The sequence below is a fragment of the Dermacentor silvarum genome, chromosome 1, assembly GCF_013339745.2.
Source record: "Dermacentor silvarum isolate Dsil-2018 chromosome 1, BIME_Dsil_1.4, whole genome shotgun sequence".
Lineage (NCBI taxonomy): Eukaryota > Metazoa > Arthropoda > Arachnida > Ixodida > Ixodidae > Dermacentor > Dermacentor silvarum.
Genome location: NC_051154.1, coordinates 154,296,442 through 154,317,512, shown reverse-complemented (window position 1 = coordinate 154,317,512; position 21,071 = coordinate 154,296,442). Strand labels below are relative to the sequence as shown.

The 21,071-nt window shown below is 45.7% G+C and overlaps 1 protein-coding gene and 1 pseudogene across 4 annotated transcripts in view; one reads left to right on the top strand and one right to left on the bottom strand.

Annotated features, from left to right (window-relative positions):
- LOC119436262 (uncharacterized) overlaps positions 1-21,071 on the top strand; it is a 694,308-nt gene that overhangs the window by 105,218 nt on the left and 568,019 nt on the right. The window lies entirely within an intron of this gene.
- LOC119437790 (U2 spliceosomal RNA) lies at positions 14,595-14,774 on the bottom strand (annotated as a pseudogene).

Sequence of the window (21,071 nt, the reverse complement as noted above, 5' to 3'; positions counted from 1 at the left end):
TCCACTAAGAAGGGGCTTTGCAAATTCCTGGCACATTTCAAGGACGCCAAGGAATGCAAAACGTAAACAAGCCCCTCGGTATCTAGCTCCTTGCACAAAAGGACGAATGCTCTCTGAACCATGATCTGCGGCGCCGCGCATTCGGAGATAGCGGGCTGTGTGCAGGATAGGGACGTCAGGATAGCATTTACCCCATCAAATCCTCATGGTATTGCAGCATCTATACCATGAGCTGTAGTAATAGCTGATCAAATTATTTTTCACTGGCCTCTTTTTCAAAAGAAACGCGAATATTCGAAGCAGCGAAACAAATATGACACATATTCCTTCCTGGGGGTAAACATTTATTCATTTATTCATTGTATTCATTCCCAGAGAATAGGATACAATGAAACGTTGATGTTTAAAAACAAAAGTGACAAAGTTAAAACAACTTCAGATCGATTAGAAAGCCTAAGTCTCTATAGGAGCTTGATTTAAATGAGCAACGCAGTGAACAAATTCTTTAATCTTGTTTGCGCCCATGATATTTCGTGGTTTGTTCCTGGCTTTATAATTGATGACACAAAAAATTGGTCATATGCTGCCGAATATGTTATACATTTCATATAATAAAGGCATAGGCACAACACTAGTGCCTTTTCTAGGGATATGTCATCGCTGACCTCAATGCTTTCCTGCTCACCGTCGCCGATGAGCCTTGTTTCACCCCAGACAATGCAAGGTCCTATAAGGTCGCTTAGCGATTTCCGATAAAAAAAAAGTTTTAATCACCAGAGTATGATGATGATGCTTTAGAGGTGAAAACATGCTTCTTTTAGACTAAAAGCGATAACTAATGACCGCTTGATATTTCAGTGATTTAGCATTCATTGTATTTCTTTTGACATTTCTGCTATTGTTCGCTCTTAAAATGGTGCAAGTTTTTGCAAGTAGGTGACATGGGAAAGAGGGTCAACTCACCGCAATAATGAGAGCACGCTTCTAAAGCGATGTATTGCGGCTCAGAAAATTTCAGTATTTTTGACATTATCAGTAGGAACTTTTAAAATTTTTCTTCATTTTCATCAATCCTACTTCCAAACCTTAGTTCGCTTTCAGATGCGACCTGAAAAACAAAGGAACATTGTGCAAAACACATTTAGGCGAGACATAGCTGCAACTGATTTTAGTCCGTCATGCTCTTCATAAAAATAAAGTTTGAACATTCGAACACAACTGGCAACGCATTCGAAGGAAACATTTAATAATTAAGCAAAAATGAGCTAGAAAAACGTAGTTATGCTTCATTTCCAACACAATGGAGATGGAAATTGTGACAGGAATGACATTCTACGTGAACTTGGCACACGTGAACTCTCACTGCGGACATAGATAGGTTTGCAGCTGGAAATCTAGAGCTGCATAAGTGAATTTGCAACAGGCAGAGTATATTCGTGTTCATTGGACAGAGTCGCACTTCGTCTCTTTAAAGCCCAAAAATGTAAAATATGTGGAGCTACACATAGATAGATATCGTAATTCAGAATGCAATTCAGATTGCAGGTAGCGCCTGTGCTTGCAACCTAGCATGCAGCGCTTATGAGATGCAGGTTGTTGTCAGTCAACAAATAGCTCACAAAATTATGAATTATCAATTTATCGGCAGCGGCAGACTATGAGCGGCATACGCGACAACTAGACCGATCAGCGGACTCGCCGGCAGCGGAGAAACGTCAGCGACAGGCAACGGAGAGCCACCTCACTAGTGCAGTTTACAGAAAATCCACCGCCGGCCTGTGTGCGGCCAGCCGGGAAGCTTGCAATGTGCTCGTATACCTTAATTTCCGTTAACACGTTATAATGCAGCCATCAGTATGCTTCTGAAAATTACGCCCAAAGATTTATGGTCGCTCTTTGTAATGTTTAATAACGGCCATTTTATTACCTGTCGACCCTTCGTGTTGAACAACACATGAGATTAGTTGTATCAGATATCAGTTCTCGTAACATCCTTGCCCGAAGCCCACGTTCACCAGAGCAAATACCAGACAGTATAGGCTGGTAGTATGAAATTATTTACTTCGATAAATAACTTTTCTAACCAGCAATATGTCTGTCGAGCATTTACATGCACAATACGGAGCACACGCAATGCGGAACATCTACATTAGGCGCTAAATACAATCGCAGTCACAGCGATACAATGTACAAGTGCCCGCGATACAATCGAACACGGCAAATCCTTTCCCGGATTGCGTGTTGGTGCAGCGCGCGACCCCGAAGACCACTCGCTTGACGCACCTGCACAACAGCGCCGATAATCTTGCTCAAGTTTCCGATTAATACGCCGTAACCACATTGATGCGCCACTAGCAGCGTTCTAAATCCCGAGAAGAAACCCGGTGCAAAATGCACAGTGCATGGCGACTCCCAGTTCGCCATACCCTTGCCCGAGGCGAAGTGGCAGCGGGCATGGAGAGAACGGTGAGATCGGGAATATAAAATAAAATAAAAAAACACGTTATATTCGCGTCATGAACCAGAATAAACGCGAGGTGCGTTCCGACTTCGAAAATTGCTAAAATGACCTCGCCTAATAATCTCGGGAATTTGGCACTTGGCCACAATGAACAGATCAATTAAGAAGAATTCAACAGTCCGGCGTTATAACTAGTTAGAAAGGCGCGAGGCTGACTATACTCTTTATTTCGATCAAAGCTACTGCTCGCGTAGAATGTTCTCGCTTTCCGCTAAAATGCACCATTCAGATAAGTTTGCACCAAACATGATACAAGTAGACACCGGAAATCATGACAACTAAACAGCCGCCATTTAATAAGAGCGAACCATGACTAATATTCTCACCTATATATTCCAATCGTCCATGAATGGCAGGTGAGGGGCTGCTATGTATGCACCAACCATATGGAAATGCTGTTCCTGAGCCGTGAGACCTTGGTGGATTTGCTCTCGTAAACTCGACACAGTCGCACTCTGTATGCATGCACCGCCCGCGTTGCACGCCTAGAATGTCTGTAGAAGTGAACATGGCGATACACACCAACTCGAATAATTAGACCGAAAGCTCTGTGCTGCAATGAACGCACGTCGTGACAGTCCGCCGGAGAATCCACTCAAAAAATGGCCGAGAACAGTCTTCAAAACACCATGGTATTCATCAGCCTCCCCAAGAAAGTTTCGTATTCTCCGCATGGCGGTGAGAAGGTGAAGAGCGTTGTTCTCCCTCGCCCACGCTTCGTGCAGATCACATGATATATCACTGCTCCCCTGTTAGAAGGTTCCCGCGCGAGCGCTCCGCGGGACGTTAAGCGTGTGATTTGCGTTTCTCACGCGTACGCGGCTCACTCACGCTCACACAAGACCGAACAATGACACGCATTCTTGTCCTCACGCTTACATGAAGGAATTTCACTCGTATTTTCGGTCACGTGGTGCTTGAAACGTCATCTATGCCTTATTTACGTGCGCGTCACGCTTAAACTTAACAGTTAAGCGTGAGATTAAGCGTGGAATTTATTAGAGTGTACCTTGCACGTATATGCGTGATGGCTGCAGAAGCAACGCTTCGTGGCACTTATGCAAGTGGTCGCGAAACACAAACAAGAGGACATAGGTACGTGCCTTGGGCGCTCCGGGTATGTTAGACTTGCCGCCGCAAGTTATGTACGAGTTGTACGACTTTAATGTACGAATTGCTCAGATTGACATACATCTGCGAAGGTTTTTTTTTTTTTTTTTGTTTTTTTTTTTTTTTTTTTTTTAACTGGACTAAGGGAGGCCTCCCACCATAGGCAGACAACAAGCGTCAGCTCAATAAAAGTTAATTCATCGCCATCCCTTCAACTTAAAATGCGTTTTATTCCTTAAGACACAAATGGCCAAATGAATCCTATGCGATCTCCGCAAGGCAACACCGGACGTTCTGGTAACGTGAGCTGGATTTCACGGTTTCTTTTGAGCGTTCCTCTCCCGCACTGGTAATCCCACTCCCCCTCGAAACATGCCGGCACTTCTGCGCTGGCAGTGCTGAGCGCGCCACGAACCACCGCCTTTCTTGTCCTTCCATGTCGTAGTCGTACATTTTCTCACTTTCAAAACTCAACACCATCGTGAATGTGCACCAGGTGGCCTTGTTGCTCGCTTTATCCCGCCACCCTCCCAGGAAACTATCCTAAATCCGCCCCTTAAAAAAAGAGAGAAAAGAAAAAGAAGAAGCAAAGAAGGAAACGAGAGCGCGAGAAGAGCGCTGAAAGAGCGCCGTGCACTTGTGTTCCTGTTCTCGTGTACCTTCGTCTTGCTTGCGGTATACGCTATAGTACTCCAAGGTGTTCTGCTACGCCTGACTATACTTCAAGTCAAATTTTGCGTGCAGTGACCTTATTATGGTGACAATGCCAATAAATATGTAGTGGCTATTTCTGGAGAAAAATAAAATGAAATAAATTACGGTATATCCAACGCAATTGTCGAAATGAATGTTAAGCGACGCTTTCTTGAAGCGTTTCAAATGAATATCATGCAAAGAGACCACACTTGCGCGCGTTACAGAAAAATATGTAACCGATTACAATTATAATTACTTCTTTCAAAAAGTAATTGATTACGCTTACCAATTACTGCTCCACGAAAGTAATTGAGCAACAAAGTAATCGATTACATTGATGTTACATTCCTCGCTATTTTGTCACCAATGCATAAATACAGTAAATAGAACGAGCTGACCTGGCTCTTTCAGTGCGTTCTCTGCAGCCCTTCACACGTCGTTTATCTTCACTGAGAAGAGCTTTTCAAAATTTTCTTCGATAATCTTCCCTTATTTTCTTGGGAAGACATCTTCTGTGACACTGAAAACTCGCTTAATATGTGCGCTGGAGAGAAGGGTTGTGTTGAAACGTACGAATACCGTGCTCACAAGATTGTGGTTACTCAATGCCGCGATGCTCAGATCTGGTCCTGCAGGTATGGGGCGAAGCGCTTCATTGTTTCTGGGGCTAGGAGAAGATGCTCCCGTTAGGGCCAGTGAGAAACTGAAAAATCGCCCGTAGTTGATTCCGTGACATCAATGTCCGAACTGGCCACCGCGATATACGTATAGAAGCGCCTTTTGAATTTGTCGGCCAACATCTGATGGACCTCCTCCCGGCGCCCATTACACGTTGGCCATTTAGACACTTAAACGACTAATTGTTATGGAAGCCAGCCAACGTTCACATTCCTTGAAAAGGTGGACACATCGGTAATGCAAGTTAACATAAAGCTGCATATTATTGAGCCCTAAAATACTGTCCATGGGTTATAATCACAAAAACAGGTGCACATGAGTCACTATATACGGTTTTTTTTTTCTTTTTTAACAGCGGAGCTGTTTCAGCCGAGCGTTAGTCCGTAACGTGCGAAACGTAAATGTGGGCCGATCCTGCATGGCGGTAGTGCAAAAAGGGTCCAAGCGCAATCGCACATGCCCCTGTGAACTTGCGAAGCTGAGCCTGGCTAAATCTAGCTAAAGCATGGTTGGAGCTACTTAAGCTTAGTCACTCATCGATAGCCAATCAATAGTCAATCTATAGCTAATCGATCAATTATCAATAAATTCCGGAAAATGCTGGGGATGACTTGGTAGTGCTTCATCATCATCATCAGCCTATATTTTAGGTCCACTGCAGGACGAAGGCCTCTCCCTGCGATCTCCAATTACCCCTGTCTTGCGCTAGCGTATTCCAACTTGCGCCTGCAAATTTCCTAACTTCATCATCCCATCTGGTTTTCTGCCGACCTCGACTGCGCTTCCCTTCTCTTGGTATCCATTCTGTAACCCTAATGGTCCACCGGTTATCCATCCTACGAATTACATGGCCTACCCAGCTCCATTTCTTCCGCTTAATGTCAACTAGAATATCGGCTATCCCCGTTTGTTCTCTGGTCCACACCGCTCTCTTCCTGTCTCTTAACGTTAGGCGTAACATTATTCGTTCCATCGCTCTTTGTGCGGTCCTTAACTTGTTCTCGAGCTTCTTTGTTAACCTCCAAGTTTCTGCCCCATATGTTAGCACCGGTAGAATGCAATGATTGTACACTTTTCTTTTCAACGACAGTGGTAAGCTCCCAATAAGGATTTGGCAATGTCTGCCGTATGCACTCCAACCCAATTTTATTCGTCTGTAAATTTCTTTCTCGTGATCAGGATCCCCTGTGAGTAATTGACCTAGATAAACGTACTCCTTTACAGACTCTAGAGGCTGACTGGCGATCCTGAATTCTTGTTCCCTTGCCAGGCTATTGAACATTATCTTTGTCTTCTGCATATTCATCTTCAAGCCAATTCTTACACTTTCTCGAGTAAGGTCTTCAATCATTAGCTGTAATTCGTCCCCATTGTTGCTGAATAGGACAATGTCATCTGCAAACCGAAGGTTGTTGAGATATTCCCCGTTGATCCTCACTCCTAAGCCTTCCCAGTCTAAGAGCTTGAATACTTCTTTAAGCATGCAGTGAATATCATTGGAGAGATTGTGTCTCCTTGCCAGACCCCTTTCTTTATGGGTAACTTTCTACTTTACATGGTGTACATGGTGCTGTACATGGTGCTGTTCGTTGGATTCCTTCTGTACAGCCTGCCTGCAATATCCAACACCTGCAAGACTAACCTCCGCATGATTCAAAGCATTCAAGCCCAAGCCCTTAAGATATGTCTTGGCCTACCACGCAGTGCGTCAACGGCTGAAACCATTGCCATTGCCCAGGATTACCCAATCACGACGCACATTGCCGTTGAGACAATGCGTACGTATCTCAGACACTATTCTAGGACCCCTTCCCACCACCTGGAAAGGACCTGCTCGACATTTAGCGCTACTGTCAGTGCACATCGTGCATCGTTTACTTCAGGGTACGCACCTGCGGCCAAGCCAGTGCCTCCTCCGTGGTTTTTGAGCCGTCCACAAGTACATATAACGATTCCAGGACTACAGAAGAAATCAGATGTACCGGCCCCTGCTCTAAAACAACTGAGCTTACTCCTCTTGCATGAAAAGTACAGCAACCACGTGCACATCTATACCGATGGATCGACTACGTCGTCCAGTTCTGGTGGTGCGGTGGTTATACCAACGCGAGGAATAACACTGTGGTGCAAGACATCGCATGTCACGACCTCAACGGCAGCAGAACTAACGGCTCTGCGTCGTGCACTAGAATTCATTGACTCTGAAAGACCTACAAAATGGGCTGTGTTTTCAGACTCAAAACCGGCATTACAGTGCGTGCAGTCAGTTCTCTGACGCGGCTGTCATGAACAGTTGACATACGAAACAGTGAAACTTCACCATCACGTCCAACAAAAAGGCCACGAGGTTGTATTTCAATGGGTACCTGGTCATTGTGGAATTAGTGGCAATGATTCCGCAGACAACGCTGCTCGCACATCACACCAAGAAGAGCTCCGCGTTCCAATTCCACTTTCGAGGACAGACACCGCAAGGCAGCTTCGACACCTGGCACGCAGTCTCTCACTGACCGAGTGGAACTCGCCAAACTTACGATTAACACGACTGCATCAATTAAACCCGTCACTGCAACTCCGACCTCCATTCGGACTTCCTCGACGTGAAGCTTCGCTTCTCTGTCGCCTTTGGTTAGGAGTTGCCTTCACAAAGGCATACTCTACATTAATTGGAGTGACCGACAGTGCAGCATGCGAGGTCTGCGGCACCGACGAAACTATTGACCACCTGCTGTGCCACTGTCCACGATATGCTCAAGAAAGACAAGATCTTGCTAACGCGCTAAAAAAACTGGACGATCGGACGCTTTCCGTGCAGGTGCTGCTGGAACACCGCCCCCATCGCTCGTCGGCCCATAAAGCGGTGAAGGCACTTTTGTGCTTCTTGAGGACGACGGGCTTGTGTCAACGTCTGTGACTATTAGTGCACTAACACACGCGTCAGCGAACTAACCGCTCATTTCTCTTCTTTCCTTCCCTCCTCTCTCTCCCTGTCATCTTTGTGTTCCCTCTTCCCATTTTCCCGGTGTAGGGTAGCCAACCGGACGTTATCCTGGTTAACCTCCCTGCCTTCTGCCTTTCTCATATTTCCTCCCTTCTACTTTTCTTGTGGAGAACCAAGGTAGCTGTGGAATCCTTGTAGATGTTTGCTAAGATGTTAGCCTAGCCCAAATACGTTGCCAATACCTTGCGATAGCCAATCGATAGACAATCAATAGCTAGCCGATAATTGATCAATAATCAATAAATTCCGGAAAATGTTGGGGATGACTTGGTAGTGCTTAGTCTAGTCCAAAACCAGGACTAGCTAGGTGCCCATCAGCTCCGCTATCTCTTTAGCATTGCGCCTCCAGTGCAAGCTACCCAATTTTTTAAAAATTGTTAGCAGAATTTTTTTTAAATCTCCTGTGACATGTAGCAGAATTCTGCTTGAAATAGAATACTCTCGGAGGCGGACATTGTTTGCTTGAGAAATCAAAATTATTATTTGACTATTTAGCCAAGTTTTGCCTATTTACTTTTCAACTAGTTCTTTTTATGGCCCATATTACAATTTATCAATTGTAGCTGGTGACTTCGAAAGTAATATTCACTTGGAACTAATTCTGAGGATGACACCGGTTTCGAGATATGAGATTATGAGTTCCCAAAGTTTGCGACGGAATGCATTGATTTTCCAGTAACATTTGAGCTTCAATGCATTCAAAATAGTTTTGTTGAAGTAAGTGGAACAACAGTGCATTTTACCGCAATTTTGACTACGGATATGTAAACACTGGTGCTGGATACAAAATTTGTTCCAGCTGGAGCCGCGTTGTGAAATCACTGGCTTCAATTCGTTCCAGTACAATACGGGCCTTTAAAGGGGCCCTGAACCACACCACGGGCTTGGTGAAAAAAAAAAAGAGAGAAAAAAACTTGGAGTACGCTTAAGCTTCGCCTTTAAGAGTGGAACGCGACAGCGTTACGCCGTTGACGCCGACACCGGCACCGTATATTCTGCGACATGGGACCCGATCAAAATTTAGAAAGGCTCGGTTTTCAACATTCCCCTCAATGTTGCCTAGAACCAAAGTAAAGCGAAACACCATCAAAATTAAGAGGACGCGTAAGCTTCGCCTTTAAGAGTGGAAAGCGATAGCATCCAAAGATCCTTGGCTGCTTATCAGGCTTTTTTTTTTTTCTCGTATATTCAAATTACAAACCGACGCTATCACGTCTATAGGTTGTGGTTAAGACGTACTGTACGTTTTTCCTGATGGATTTTACTTTGAGAAATTCAATTTTTGTTCACTAACGCCTTGCGCCACGCGAAGGGTCCGCCCGGTCGGGGTGGTTCGGCATGATTGTTTCCGCCAGACGCCGATGCTTACGCCGACGCCGGATTTTCTGCGACACGGGGCCCTTAACGCGGTCGCGTTAAAACGCACTCTGCGAATGGCATACGCTGCTGTGAATATCAGCCAAGTTTCGCAGTCGTGCGCGGCGCGTGGAGCTCGCAAGCGGAACGCGAAGTCACCTTTCTCTCAAACGCTCTCATTTCAACACAAACCTGCTCCTCGCTCTCTTCTGGACTCTTTATTTCGTCATATAGCGGATTCCCGTACGCGGCTGCTATTGGCCAATAGCTGACGTCAATCAAAAATGGTGTTTGGATCAGTGCGCATCTTCCTACTGTTACTGGGTATATTTATTGACGAAGTTCAATAAACAGGCTGAAGTAAGCGAAAATGTGCTTTCAAATTTCGATAATGATTACGCTGGGCCGCGGCAGCCCGCGTGAAAAAAACTTTGCCGCCCTGCTTATCGGTGTCGTATAGCCCGTCGGGTCTCGCCAATTTCGACTAGATTTGAACGCTCAACCATAGAGAAACATACCTACGTAAAGAGCGGACACTCGAACCGTTTCGCGGCCGAGCTAGGAAGGGTCTGATCACCCGCCAGACGGCGTAGCCATGTCCGCTTCCACTTCACCTCAAAGGTAGACAGCTTATCATACATCCACATGGTTACGTCCACGCGTCGTGTTTCCATAGAGACGTTCACGTTGCGCCGGTCATGTGCCGCTGGTTATACGCCCACCCCATGCACCGCGCTTTTCAACTCGTCGCCTCGCTGTTGCGGTAAAGTGTTTCCTTTTGTCTGCGGAAATAATTTTGCTGTTTCATGCGTTAACAACATTGTTAGCAAGGACGTTTGTTATCCTGGGTGAGCGTATTTTGCACGTGTAGCATAGAATATGAGCCGTGGCGTCCGTTTACCGTGCAGCCATCAGTTTGTTTTTGCACCCGTATTTTGCGGAAGAGCATGTGCACTACTTGCAACGCGTAATTTTCCAAATGTCACTCGCAACACGTTCGGTTTAAAGCGCAAAATTTCTTATCTGTGGCACATCCGTATCATCACACAAACGTTTTATTTGGCGCGGCTCGAGCAGTGTAATGCGCATTCTGGATCGTTCTGTGAAGGCTGTTTACCTCATTGTATACATCCATAATGCATGCGCCTGGTCTGATTCGCAAGTGCCTGTTTTACTTGACGCGTTGCTTGCAACTTGTGTGCAACTGAGAAATTGTGTGCAACTTGTGTGCAACAACTGTGCAAATATTTTTAGCGAACGAGAAACCTGATGCTTTCATATTGGTTATTCAGTTCTCATGATCTTTCATAAAAGTAGCTATACGCACTTTTGCCGCAATAACAGTACTGTTCACAGCATTCGTCGCGGGGAGTGCGGCTTGCCACTTTCTCCTGTATAATCGCTGCACGATGATTTATCAGCGCTCTATTATAATACGCCAAATTTCAAGCGCTTATATATTTGTCTCCTCAATCCTCGTTTCCGCCGTGTGCGCGCATGCAAGTCGATCGTATTCATCTCTGCGCAGGTTATTTTAACTGATGTCATATCAAGCAAGCACGCTACAAACTCTGTGTGCATCCCTTGCTCGACTCCTATAAGATCGTCATAATATTTCGTTTTCAGTGACATTATCAACCAAGCATTTCGCTGCCAAGCATTTGACAAGCAAGTGACATTATCAACCAAGCATTTCGTTTTGGGGAACACGTGAAAACTCACACCGGGCTCGGTGGAATATGTCCGGCACTGCGGCACCGAGCAGTAAACCAGGTTGTGAATGTGCGTAACTAAATTGCTGCCTTGGGAATAACAAACGTTGTCTACAAACCTGCAATCAAGGCTTCAATTGCCCAGCCAGTGAGCTGCGCTGGCTGCGGCAAAGGCGCGAAGGCATGAACGGGAGTCATGTGATGTCACTTCCTGCATGCGTCATAGCGATAGCAGCGCCAGTCTCGCTAGTGGTGGCCCTTGAGGCCATATTATATGTTTCTCTGTGGCTTAACTATATATCCTCGGTCTACGAGAAACTTAAGATCAGACCATACTCACGCTTGCCAGCGCACGCTCACTCGTGACCGCTCCGGGTAGACTCTTTGGCAGACTAATTAGACAGTTTTAGTTTAGCGTGGTTACCGGAATAGCGGGCGTACCGGAATAGCGGGATCGAAGTGCGCATGCGCAGAACGCTAACCGACCCATACCGTTTACCGTGCGCACGCTATTTCTCAGAGTTAACGTTACCGTGTTAGCGTGGTGTACGTAGTGTACGTAAAACATGGCGGCGGTCCCGGTCGCCCGCTTCGAACTGAATTTGGCGTAGTTTTTGTAGAATTCACTTCGTTCGTAGCAAATGACTGCGTAAACGGCTTTTGCTTAGTCTCATGCCGCTTCGCCGGGAGAGTGTTATGGCTAATCTTAAGGAATTTTCGAGATCGCTTCTCGTTTCGAACGCGCCTAAGCCTAACGAGAGAAATTTTTTTGAGATGCGAGCGCCATCTGTCGCTAAAGTCGGAAGATAGGCGCGACGACGGCATATGGCCTCCGAGATCGGAGGATGTCGGAGGCTATGGTAGACAGCTTGTACTGCTTGTCTGTTTCGTTGCAGATCGACGGACATGTGAAGTAAAAATACAACGCGCTCCTGGCTTCCATTGCGCTGCCTATCGCACTTTCCGGACGCACACACACATAGAATTAGGTGCCCTGTGTATGCGAAATTCAAAGCGTAATGGAATAGCGTCCCGCACGTAAACTACGCTATCACGCTATACTAAAGCTCTCTTTCTGCAAAGTTCGTTTGCGGAACGGTAACGCTATTTCCCGTAACCCCGCTATTACGCTAACGCTAAACTAAAACTGTCTATTGATAGGGCTTAAAAATGCGCAAGTTGGATGTGGCTACTATCTGTCAGTCAAGCTGGTGAAGGACAAAGCCGGTCCGCACCACGTAGTATGATCAGACTGCTGCATATGAGGCCGAGCGCGCACTCAAGCCTTGTCGTGCACAGAGCAAACGCTGCGCATACACACTACGGTTGCATGTAGCTGCGGTCTGCTACGTAGCGTAGATACCGCGGAGGGCCGCGACGAGTCCGCTGGCTAAGCGCACTCCGGCTCGCTGTAGACAACCGCGTTTGCATCCGTTTAGCGCGTCATAGACGCCAAAATAGGAAGTGGCGTCGTCGCTAACATCCAGAACCAAATTTGAACTGCGCGCCACGGTGACATTTAGTAGGCGGAGCGTTGTAGACACGCCCCGCTCTGCCGTAGCCTTCGCAGTGCAAGGCATTGAAGAAGGAGTGGAAGCTCCGCGGAGGCCGTGTTTGAAAAACTCCGCTTCGGCTGAACGCATTAAATTACTTTTTGCGGCAAAGTATTTCTCGAATAGCCTATTTTCATTTCAAATGCCTTTCTTCACTACGATAAAAAGTGGTTCAGGGCCCCTTTAAGTAATTAGTTAAAAAGTAGATTAGCGAAATGTTACTAAGTAATCACTTGCACATTTTGATCTTTAGTCTAAGTAAAGTCCTTGTATTCGAGTAATCGAGATTAATAAGCAGATTTCTCCAATGTGCAAAAACTATTTTAAAAACCCGGGTATCAAACAGACAGAAACATATGCGTTTAACGGACAAGGACTTCTATCTAAATCGGAGAGGTCACAGACTGCATTAAACGAAGAAATGAGAAGCAGCTCTTACTACCTATGCTGGCCACACAAAAGCGCTTCCAAGAGAGATAGAAATTTATTGTAAGAGAAAAGCTCAGAGGTCGGACTTCCAAGAGAGGTGAGCACATCGGCGAGCCTACCATGTTCAGGTGATCGAGGCGTAGCCACAGGACGCTGATTGTGCGAAGGAGGTAAACCATGTACGTTTTCATCCTTTTGGACACTGTCGTTCCTGCCAAATTTAAGCGCTTTTTTAAAAGTTTGCACCCTTTCTGGCTTATCTTGTCCCAGAACAATAATCGCCAGCTGCTTTGCTTGCGTTTCCTTTCTTAAAAATTCTGCGCTCGCTACTTTCCTGTCAAGAATGCTATGTCACGATGATGATGCGCATGTCGTTCATGGCCTGGATGTACCGGGCGCGCAGCGTTAAGAAAAGAAAGGCACGCAACACAGATTACGATTATTGTTGTGGAACAAGATAAGTACCAAATGGTGCAAACTATTTTAAGAGTGTGCGTCGCCTTTTATAGCTTGTTTCATAAAAAATGTAGCTGGTTACATGTAATTCGGTAATGAAAAAATTAATTGAATTACAGTGATCGTTAGCGCTTAGGAAAATAATAATTTAATTTCGACGTTGCCTAAAAGCGTAATTAATTACGAGTAATTAACTACATGTAATTCATTAAGTACGAGTCTGGAAGGGACCCATGATGCATACAAATGTATTTCATTTGCTTTCCTGAACTGACGCTGACCTGGTGGAAATATACAGAGTCTACTTATCTGGTGAATGCGTTGCTCAGGAGGAGTCACATCCTGTAAGGCGTGTACCACCTGCCATACAACATCCGTCCATTCGTGCGGAAGCATATATGCAATGTCCACCTTGGCATATGCACAGGAACTCGTACGTTAACCAATTCCTGAAGCGACATCCATGGTCTGACTAAGCACTAGGACACGTGCCTACTCATACACTGTACACAATACTTCTATTGTGCCCTGCGGTCGCCGCTCCGTGCGACTGACATCAGTGCGGCGTTACTAAGCTCGAAGACGGCGTAACGATCGATGTCTATGGGCCTAATACGCTATTGAAAATAACTTTTGGATAACTTCTGCTTATTTAAACTAATTTCCTTTTTTCGTCGCGTTAGCCACCTCCGGGGATGTGCATTTTTCTCTTAATATTGTTACGAGTTACGTCGAAAAAAGATTCTGCACTTACCGCTACGGTGTTCTTGCTCACGTTTTGCACGCAGGTCACATTTTATGATTCGGATCGTTAAATGTAACACTTGGCACTGTTACTTGCCTGGTCTAGCAAGAAAAATTTACAAATTTGTCTTCGTCTGCGTACGTCGCAGTGAGCAATGTTCAAAGTATGGCGGCTATGTCATTTCTGGCGTCTGCGGTATGGCAAAGCATGGCCTTCGAGAACAGTTTGCAATAACAGCGAGGGAGTGCACCCAAAAAGCCCAGACGAAGGCAAAATCGCAGTTTTTACAGCGAAGCTGTATATGGCTATAGTTTCCAGCGGATCGATGTCCGACCGAAAACCGTGGTTCGATCCCGAAGGTAGTGCAATACCGGGCCGACCCGCGGCAGGGATGACGCAGGCTTCAAGCACTCCGCCAACTTGCAAAAATAAGTTTAATATCGTGGGTCCAAATACACCCCGTATCAGATATTAAACTGATAAGAACAGATACTACACTTTGACCCGCGTCGGCCATGTCTACGTTAGCACCATACACGTGTTCGCCATCCCGCGTATTCAAGTGCCTACCAATCTGAGGGTCTTCTGTCTCCTGGCGTCGTGCTCTACGTAGGTTCCTTTCCTCCGTTCTGCTCTGACTGTGAAACGGATAGGCCGCGTGTTGTGCGGTCTGAAGAACAGCGTGCCTACCAATAACGACGGCGTGAACAGAAAAGAGTATGGGCGCAGCGGCGGCGGAAGGAGACCACCGACGATGAGCGGGTTACGGGCGCCAAGCGTAAGCGTGCTGCCCGCCAGGACTGCGAGGCGGAAAGAAATGCGAACTATTCATATGGCCCCGATCCCGCAAACTTGGAACGTTTCATCGGAGCAACGGTCGATCACCACATACACAGCTTCGCTGGTCATCCACCTTCACAGAGTGAAATGGCACTGATTTTTTTTTTCTTGATAAACCAGTCAAGTGACTGTACCAAGTGTTATACTTAACGATTGGCACCATAAAATGCGACCTTTATATAAAATTAGCGCATGAACAGAGCAGCGGTAAGCAAACAGCACTCTCAAGCACTTCTACAACTCCCCCCTGATAAAAAAATCGCAGTTTCGCCCAAAAGGCGGAGCATCGATTGTGATGGCAAATCATTAGACAGCTGCACGAACTTAAGGTTGGTCGTTTTATCGGCTGCATAGATTGCAGTAAACATTCGCTTACGAACTAAATTAATAAGCATGGTCTCCCGCCCGCACAGGCAAACATGAATAGATCTCACTCAAAAGCCGCGGACACTCGCTGTCAGAACGCTGGCGTGATGAGCCGCGGCAGTGGCGTGCGAATGCTTCTTGCTACCTTAGCTTCAACGCGTCTCCTAAACTTGAAATTACGCGACCTCCGACACTAGGCTCGCGACAACATAGCGCACAAGAAGCCACAAGCCATATCGGCTCTTGTAGGCTTGGATACGCGCCGCAGACACCTCCAAGATAGGGCGCGCGCGGCCGCGCCACGCGGAGTTACGGCCGGGCTAGCAGGCTTACCTGCCTCCCTCCCTCCTCTTTCGCGAAGGCGGAAATTCGCCTGTAATGTACCTATAATTGCTATCGCAAAAAAAAAAACAAAAAAAAAACATGGTCAGTACATGAAGTTTCCCGTCACCCAAGGTGTGTATTGTAGTGAAGATGGACTGCTGATCAAAGGCGCCGTATCGAGTAGGGTCGTTCCACGCCAAGTGTCCCACACGTGTCACTCGTCCATCGCAAGTTTTCTTGCAAGAAATCACGGTAATTTATTGCCTGGCTTAGACATTCCCCAGTATATATTTGCTAAAAAATATTCTTCTCACGTGACGGGCTTCCAGAGTTTGGCAGTGGGCGTGAAACACGGTTCTGCGAGAAAATATAAAATAGTGTTAGAGGGGGTGTAAAGCTTCAAAACTGCGCCTGCTGAACCTTTGATATGTATAGTGTCGTTTATTGGCAACTTCTGTCGGAACAAGTGCAATTAATTCAAAAGAGTCGCAAATTTCGACAGAAGTTTGTCAAATTGACTATTGGTTTGTTCCTTTAATTATTTTACTTGATTGTGTTAGAAGTGTACTTTACAGTAAAATTTCTCTTGCGTCAATATATTGTACAAATTTCCGGAAAAAAGAAACATGCCAAACATACCAAAATGTCGGTTTTGGTCCGCTTTCAGCCCTGATTTTCGCAATGAGGTGTTGCATGTAAAGACATGACACGAAGCGCATCATAGAAATGCCAGTTTTGTTTGACGGTTTCATTACCATCATGATCTCATTTTAATTTTTGTTTTAGACGAGATAGGAATTTTTGAATGTGGTTTTCGAACCATGCTCGGTATAGTTTCGTACAACCACTTCTCCGCACAGTCCAATAGCTGTCGTGCTTCAGACAGTCGGCACGCTCAGCGTGGAACTGTGACGCGAATTTCCTTAGCATTTGAGGGCTCGACTGTGTTCTGCCAATCCCATAACTATGTTAAATATTGTCCTTACCTCGTCTTCCATTCGCAACTCTCAAAGGCATCACGATGCTGCCCGTGTCGAACATCGCAGTTCAAGAAGAACGAAGTAATCTTGCTTGCACGCAGGTTTAATGCACCCCTCCGATTAACAGAGCCAGAAAACTTAACAATTTGGAATCGATCTCGCCTCGCACTGCCTTTCACGGACTGACATTGTTCTCAGCGAAGCAAGAATAAATGTGTGTAATTATATCAAAGAATTTAGTCGCTCTGAGAAAACTGGATTCAAATGAAATTTTTAACCAATCAAAAGCACATTATGGGGGCAAACAATGATGATGACGATGATTTTGTTGCCGCCTTGAATGTGACATTATAGTTAACTTGCCTCATGACAGGCGTCCGCCTAATTGTCCATCAAAACGTTGCTGCCCATGCACGCCTTCTCATCATCTTTTAATCGCAACTGTGCGCTGACCTTGCCGGCACTGCTTCGTCGCTTTCTACACCTTTATCAGGGATAAACACTCCGTGTGCACCATACGTCTACGGCGTTTGCGCTCAGGTGTGGGTTCTGAAGCTTTTCAGGGAGGGGTGTGTATCGCAATGTAAGAAAAAATAATAAAGACGGACAGCGATAAAACAAGCGAGCCCGATTTCCCGGCTTCCGACACGCTGTGAGAGGTAAAATTGGAAGACGAGACAAAGATAATATTTATAATTATTTTACTACTGGGCAACACGGTCAAGCCCTCAGGTGCTGAAGAAAGTCGGGTCACAGACCCAAGCTGCGCGTGCCGACAGCCAGACGACAGCCATTGGGCTGTGCGCTGAAGTGGTGGTACGGAACTATGCCAAGCGCGTTTCAGAGGACGAATTGAAAAATTAATATCTCGCCTAATACAAAAATGGAACGCCAATAAACAGGTTTATCTAACGCGCTTTGTGTCACACTTTTACATGGAGAACCTCATTGCGAATATCAGGGCTCAAAGTGGACCAGAACCGCCATTTTGATTAGTTCTTTTTTTTTTCGGCAAGTTCGTACAGTATATCGACGCAATATAATTTTTACTGTAATGTAAACCTCTAAGACAGTCAAACAAATAATTACAATGAACAAATCAATAAAAATTGGAGGACATAAAAATTGGAGGACGCTTAAGCTCCGCCTTTAAGAGTGGAACACGATAGCGTTATCGGACCCCGTTCACATCGCATTTTTCTTTATGAGTAGGCTTCACTGCAACACAGAACGTGGGAAAGCCAGCTTACAAAGACCAAGCTTACACCGATCCCCTTAAAGTCGGCTTCGCTTTTAAACAGAAATTCATTGCTGGCAAGACGTTTTTCCAGGGGCAATATAAGTCGTCTTATATTAAAACGTGAAGGCCCCTAGGACCATTTTTTTTTTTTTTTATTATTGTTTGCTACTGCCCGGACGCGCGCGCCTGTGGATGGATGGTTGGATGGATGGATGGATGGATCCTATGAGCGTCCCCTTTGAAACGGGGTGGTGGGTTGCGCCACCAAGCTCTTGTTATTATTTTGCCTAATGTCCTACCTTTATTTCTGAGAAACACACAAATACAAAGAATTCCAGGCATCAACTTTTTTGAACCATTACTGCGAACTGTGTTTCTGTACTTCTCCGTTGTTTGCGGTCTCCCTACTTTTCTGCCACCAAACCTCCAACCGCCTCTTACTAATCCCTATAGCAGACGTGTTTACTTTGCTCCTGCTATCCCTGAACCCAAGGGCTGCAAGGAGGTCAGAGGAGCCTAGACTTTCATCTGGGTAGATTTCTTCATACTCTAATAAAACATGTTCCACCGTTTCTCTAGCCTTACCACAGCAAGCACACGCGTCTTCGTCCTTGGTGTACCTCGCTTGATAACTACGCGTTCTAAGGCATCCTCATCTCGCTTCGAAAAGTAAGGAGCTTCCCTTTGAGTTATCATAAATTGTTTCTTTCCTGATTTCGTTTTTTCCTTTGAGGTAGTTAGTCATAGCAGGTTTCTTTTCCATTGCCGCCAACCATAACCTTGTCTCAGCCTCCCTCACTCTGCGTTTGACGTTCTGTGTTGCCGCGTTGCTGGCCATACCGGTCGCATATTTACTGGTAAGCGTCCTGGTTCTTTTCCTCCACGGGGAGTCAATGTTTTGCCTGTACAAATACCTGAACACTCTTGCACCTCATCTACTTTCTTCCATTTTCCTCAGTCGTTCTTCAAAATCAATTTTACTCTGAGCCTCCCTTACTTCAACATTTGTCTAGCCCATATCACCCTGCACTGCTTCATTAGTAGTATTCCCGTGTTGCCGTAGGGAGCCTTCATGCAAGCGTTGTTAAAACAGCGCTTGCATGTAGGCTCCCTATGTTGCCGAGGATGCGAGCGCCATCTGGATAGGACTTTCGCAAGTAACCTACCCGAGCGCGCCGTTGTTGGTATGGTATAAATGCTGGAAAAGGGGTTTGTGTTTGAGTTTCCTCGTAACAGAATTATGCTTTCTCGTACATTCAAATTACAATCCTACGCCACCATGTCTGTAGGTTGTGGTTTAGTCGTACTTAACGTTTTTCTGGCGGATTTTACTGTGAGAAATTCAATTTTTGTTCACTAGCACCTTGCGCCACGCAAGGGCCTGCGCGGTCGGGGTGGTTCGGGATAATTTTCTCCGCCACGGACGCCAACGCTTACGCCGACACCGGTTTTTCTGCGACACGGTGCCCTTAACGCTGTCGCGTTAAAAATTTTGCCAGCAAGCCGCCGCGGTGGCTTAATGGCTATGGTTATGCGCTGCTAAGCCCGAGCTCGCGGGATCAAATCCCAGCCGCGGCAGCCGCAGTTCGATGGGGGCGAAATGCAAAAACGCCCATGTTCCGTGCATTTGGAGCACTTTAACCCTGTAATGCCCAAACAGAGTTCCACGTCAAGTAAATTTGGAACAACTTGTTCACTCTTATTTCTGGCCATGAAGATAACATTTGTACAAAAAAGAAACAATGAAATTTTGCTTAAATAAAAACTACATCTGTACAGTAATTAATAAGAAATTTGTTTGCTGAACTATTCACAGTTAATTCAAAACTCTCTCCAGCATATCAAAAGCGTCACAGTAGGCTATGCGTTATGTTCCCCATGCTTAAATCAGAATATTAAAGTACCCATTTCAACAGAGCATAAATGATACGTCGGGCATTACATGCTTAAGGATCTCCCTGGTGGTCAAAATTAATCTGGAGTCCTCCACTACGGCGTGCCTCATAATGAAATTGTGGTTTTTTGCACGTAAAACCCAGTAATTCAATTCAATTTCGCCAGTAAAAAACGGTCAAACAGCGTATTTTCGTTTTGTCAAGGGGCAGACACGCAATAGATAAGCCATGTTTTCCTGGGCCTTGTGCGCATGCATGAGTAGCGAGCACTCTTTCCCTCCGAAGTTGTCAAGACGTGACGTATATAAATGCAATTTTTCCCACATTAGGATCATTTTGTTGCTGCTGAGCTCGAGGTCGCGGGATCGAATCCCGGCCGCGGCGGCCGCATTTCGATGGAGGCGAGATGCAAAAACGCCCGTGTGTTTGCGTTGTAGTGCACGTTAAAGAACCCCAGGTGGTCAAAATTAATCCGGAGCCCTCCACTACGGCGTGCCTCATAATCAGAACTGGTTTTGGCACGTAAAACCCGAGAAAGAGAAGAAGGATCATTTTGTTCCAATATTTCGTGGTTGTTGCATGCGATAATATTTTAGCTAATTGACTGCCAGGACTACTGGGCACTTAATTGCCCCGCACAAAACGCGTATTACTGCATACTTTTTCGCCAACATTGTTAGCGAGCAAAGTTTGCAATTTGAAAACTACCAACTCTCCGTGCTAACGCGCCACCTCAAAGCACAATCTTCATGCCGTAAAGGTAAATATAAGAATGATAAGTAAAACAGCTAGTTCACTAAGTTTCTTTAGACACATATGTAATTAAACGTGATAACCTGAGCGCGTCACCTTTCATAGTACATTCACCGTGGCGAAGGATGCTTTGTTTCGGCAGTGACGTGCTAGTTGGGAAAGCGCGGTCATACCTTTCGATGCTATGATGAAATACTTTTGAGCATGCCTTTACACAACGCAAAAGCTGCCGAAATATACGTGCTCAGATTATGGCTCCTCATTCACTTCCACCTGTATAAAAATTGGTCACTGCGATCTTAGTGGTCGCAACGTGGGTACTGAACTTCTGTAGATTCCTTATCACTGCGACTGGTCTGCACACACAATACGCGTCAACATATCGGCAAGAAAGGTGAGCCGATATCACTGCTGCA